At 44.3% G+C, this 5,002-nt stretch overlaps 1 pseudogene across 1 annotated transcript; it reads left to right on the top strand.

The window, feature by feature from the left end:
- The first annotated feature begins 498 nt into the window (after positions 1–498).
- Positions 499–2,240, top strand: LOC308245643 (activating signal cointegrator 1-like; annotated as a pseudogene). Its single transcript has one exon. The product of its transcript is annotated as an activating signal cointegrator 1-like (transcript).
- The last annotated feature ends 2,762 nt before the right edge of the window (positions 2,241–5,002 follow it).

Here is a 5,002-nt window from a genome sequence, read left to right as displayed (position 1 = left end):
AACCGGTTTTGGCTATATAGGATGTTTTCAATGAGATAGAGAGTAACTGCTCTCTATGTACCAAGCTGTAACTTTTTATATTCCTTTCCTTCCTCTGCTTTTCTCACAGGTTAAATAATTTCAAATTCTTCCCCAGCCAGCGTGGCTCAATGGTTGAGCATCGACCTATGAACCAGGAGGTCAGGGTTTGATTCCTGGTCAGGGCACATGCCCTGGTTGCTGGCTGGATCCCCAGTGTGGGGCGTGTAGGAGGCAGCCGATCAATGATTCTCTCTCATCATTGATGTTTCTACCTCTCTCTCCCTCTCCCATTCTCTCTGAAATCAATAAAAATATATTTAAAAAATAATGATAACAGCACAGGTGGAAGGGGAGAGGATGCTATGGCGGGGCAGTGCAGCCTGGCGGAACCCGTGCGAGCAAGTCACTGTTGCGATAGGAACTAGTCTGGCTCAGGACTCCAGGCTTTCTCTGCCCAGCTGGTTCCTGCTGGGGAAAATGGCGGTGGCTGGTGCGATGCCCTGGGAGCAGCTGGTGGGCTGGTGTACCCAGCATTTGTGGAAAACTTTTGGCCTGGGTGTCAGTGAGGAGATCATGCAGTATGTTTTGTCAATTGAGAGACTTGAAGAGATACGAGAATATGTTACTGACTTCCTTCAGGGAAATGAGGGCAAAAAATGTCAATTCATAGAAGAGTTTATAAACAAATGGCAAAAGAATGATCAGGAGTTAATTTTTGATGTTCTGCAGCAGTCCTTCAAAAAAGATGAAATTTTAGACAGGCAGAGATCAGGAGACCAGCTAAAGAGAAGTAGGCGGAAAGGGAGAAACAGACAGGAAGTTCCTGCATTTGCTGAACCGAACACAATCATAAAGGTCGAAACACCTTTTGATTTGGCCAAGGCACAAGAGAATAACAACTCCTTAAAGAAGAAGACAAAGTTTGTCTGTTTATACACAAAGAGGGACAAGACAAGCTTGCAGTCCTGATCCCAGGTCGCCACCCTTGTGATTGCCTGGGCCAGAAGCACAAACTGATCATTAACTGTGTGATCTGTGGGTGTATAGTCTGTGCCCTTGCTTATTCTGTGGTACTCTGGTATGTACTCGTGAAGAACAGGATATTTTACAACGTGACTCAAACAAGAGCCAGAAATTGCTCAAGAAGCTAATGTTAGGGATGGAGAATTCTGAAAAAGTGGACATCTCTACCAAAGACCTTCTTCCTCACCAAGAGTTTCAATTTAAGTCTGGTCTGGAGAAGGCTATCAAGCATAAAGACAAACAGTTAGAGTTTGATAGAACTAGTATTCAAAGGACCCAAGTAATTGATGATGAGTCAGATTACTTTGGCAGTGACTCTAATCAGTGGTTATCCAAGATTGAGCAGGAAACTTTGCAGAAGCAAGAGGAGGAGCTGAGAGAATTTCGACATGCCTCTTGACTTTCTAAAAAGATCACCATTGACTTTGCAAGCAGGAAGATCATGGAAGATGAAAATCCACTAGCCGAGTATTATAGAAAACTACATGAGACAATACAGGCCATTGCCAGTGGAACCTTGAACCAATCACTGACCAAATTGGATCAGAATTCCCAAAGACTCTTCTGAAGAGTCTTTGGGAATTCTGGTGAATCCCAACCTGTACCAGTCCCCTCCCCAGTGGATAGACCAGAGAGGTGCAGCCACACAGAAGAAGGCTTTCCATTCAGCAGGATCAGAACCAGAGTTCAACTCACATTGGCACCAGTTGCGAATCCAGGACAAAGAATTTCAGGAAGGCTTTGATGGTGGCTGGTGCCTCTCTATGCATCATCCCTGTGCTTCTCTGCTTGTCAGAGGAATTAAAAGGGTGGAGGGAAGAAGCTGGTACAACCCTCACAGAGGACGACTTTGGATAGCAGCCACAGCCAAAAGACCATCCCCTCAAGAAGTCTCAGAACTCCAGACTACATATCGTTTTCTTTGTGGGAAAGATGTGGAATTTCCCAATGACTATCCATCAAGCTTTCTTCTGGGCTGTGTGGACCTAATTGACTGCTTGTCCCAGAATCAACTTAAGAATCAGTATCCAAACATGAGTCAAGAATCTGAGTCTCCGTTTGTTTTCATCTGCACAAATCCCAAGGAAATGATTGTGAAGTTTCCTATTAAAGGAAATCCAAAAATCTAGAAACTGGATTTCAAGATCCATCAAAGCACAAAGAAGGGGTTAATGAAGCAGAATAAAGCTGTCTGACCCAGGAGAAAAGGAACTATACCAGCCGTGGGCAAACTACGGCACGCGGGCAGGATCTGGCTGTTCTATCCGGTTCTCTTGCTCTCCGCCCCCCCCCCCCCCCGCTCCTTTACTTTGAATTTATATTAGTTCACACAAACACTCCATCCATGCTTTTGTTCCGGCCCTCCGGTCCAGTTTAAGAACCCATTGTGGCCCTCGAGTCAAAAAGTTTGCCCACCCCTGAACTATACAGTATAGTGGAGTTTTATGTACCAAAATTGTTATTCGTTAGTCCTTTGGAACTGAAGCAGTAGAAATCTCAAGGCTTGGCATTAGGCTTGACTCTCTCAGAATTTAAACTCTTACCAAACTTGTATATTTTTCTTAAGGAGTGGGATTCTTTTTTTTTTTTTTTTTAAGAAACTATTATTTATTGAGCCTTTACTATGATCCAAGAACTTTAATAAAGACATATTTTTTGCTGTTCTTTCTGATATATATATATATATATATATAGAGAGAGAGAGAGAGAGAGAGAATATATATTCTCTTTTTTAAAAAAATAAATCTTTATTCAGATTATTACAATTGTTACTCCTTTTTTCCCCCATAGCTCCCCTCCACCCGGTTCCCAACCCACCTTCTGCCCTTACCTCCCCCCCACTGTCCTCATCCATGGGTGTATGATTTTTGTCCAGTCTCTTCTGAACCCTTCCCATACCCCTTTACCCCTGAGAATTATCAGTCCACTCCCTTTCTATGCCCCTGATTCTATTATATTCACCAGATTATTCTGTTCCTCAGGTTTTTAATTCACTTGATTTTTAGGTTCACTTGTTGATAGATATGTATTTGTTGTTCATAATTTTTATCTTTACTTTTTTCTTCTTCCTCTTCTTTAAAAATACCTTTCAGCATTTCATATAATACTGGTTTGATGGTGATGAACTCCTTTAGCTTTTTCTTATCTGTGAAGCTCTTTATCAGCTCTTCAATTCTGAATGATAGCTTTGCTGGGTAGAGTAATCTTGGTTGTAGGTTCTTGCTATTCATCACTTTGAATATTTCTTGCCACTCCCTTCTGGTCTGCATAGTTTCTGTTGAGAAATCAGCTGACAGTCGTATGGGTGCTCCCTTGTAGGTAATTAACTGTTTTTCTCTTGCTGCTTTTAATATTCTCTCTTTGTCTTTTGCTTTTGGCATTTTAATTATGATGTGTCTTGGTGTGGTCCTCTTTGGATTCCTTTTGATTGGGGTTCTGTGCGCTTCCTGGACTTGTAAGTCTATTTCTTTCACCAGGTGGGGGAAGTTTTCAGTCATTATTTCTTCCAATAGGTTTTCAGTATCTTGCTCTCTCTCTTCTTCTGGCACCCCCATAATTCTGATGTTGGTACGCTTGAAGTTGTCCCAGAGTCTTCTTACACTATCTTCAACTTTTTGGATTTTTTTTTTTTTTGCTTTTTGCTTTTTTGATTGAGTGTTTTTTGCTTCTTTGTATTTCAATTCTTTGACTTGATTCTTGTGTTCCTCTAGTCTGTTGTTGGGTCTCTGTATAATATTTTTTATTTCAGTCAGTGTATGTTTAATTTCTAGTTGGTCCTTTTTCATATCTTCGAGGGTCTCGTTATATTTATTGGCCTTTTCTGGGATATTCTTGAAAAGCCTTATAACCGTTGTTTGGAATTCTATATCCAGTCGTTTGTTTTCCTCCATTTCTTTCGTTTCTGATCTGTTTCTTTGGTGCTGCATTTTCAGTGCTTCCCTGAGTTGGTAGGGTAGATCTGTGTGCTAGGTTTCCTATATGGCCCAGTGGGTCAGCCTCCCCAGTTAACCTGAGGTGGACACTCTTGGTGCACACCTTTGTGGACTGTGTGTACAGCCTTGTTGTAGTTAAGTCTTGATTGTTGTTGGTATCACTGGGAGGAATTGACCTCCAGGCCAGTTGGCTGTGAGTATCAGCTGTGTCTACGCTGGGAGAAGTTCGGTGCTGGAGACAGCCTTATAGGATTAGACTTGCCGAATTGCAATAGCCTCTGTGCTCAGCTTGGATGGGGTGGAGTCTCAGGGCGGAGCAGACAGTCTTGGCTTCCTGTCAGCCTTGCCCTTGCACACGTGCGCACCTGCAGACCTCTGCCTTCCCCAGCTCCCGAGTCTCCGCCCGAGAGTCCAGATTCCCCCCACAAGAGTGTGGGTCCCCAGGGGCTGGCCTGGAACTGGGGTTCAGTGCAGTCAGAACTGGGGCTCAGTGCAGTCAGGAGCTTCTGACTCCCTTCCACTAGGGAAAGCCTGTGGCAACCTCCGCAGCCTTTGTGCACACTGGCATGCCCGTGCCTCCAGAACCCTGCCTGCCGGGGCTCTCCCGGGTCTCCCTCGGGTCTCTGAGTCTCCGGGTGCCTTTCTCTCTACCTGACAGTCCAGACTCCCCCTGTATGATCCTGGGTCCACGGGGTTTCGCCCGGGACTGGGGTTCAGTGCAGTCGGAACTGGGGTTCAGTGCGGTCAGGGGCTTCCTTCCCCCTTCCGCCAGAGAAAGTAAGCCAGGCTCTCAGCCGCCCTTCCTCTCTGCGTGCACAAAGACCCTTTGCCATACCTCCAATTCTCTGTGAGCTTTTCTCTTTCCTTCTAGTTGTAGAATTTTCACTCAGCCAGCTTTCCTGTGGTTCTGGATGGTGTCCGTTCTTTTAGTTGTAGTTTTGAAATTGTTGTGCGAGGCAGCAGTTTAGGTGCTTACCTATGCCGCCATCTTGATTTTTTTTCCAAGGAGTGGGATTCTTAATGTA

Source organism: Plecotus auritus (assembly GCF_963455305.1).
Source record: "Plecotus auritus genome assembly, chromosome: 1".
Taxonomy (NCBI): Eukaryota; Metazoa; Chordata; class Mammalia; order Chiroptera; family Vespertilionidae; genus Plecotus; species Plecotus auritus.
This window is presented reverse-complemented; position numbering and strand designations above follow the sequence as displayed.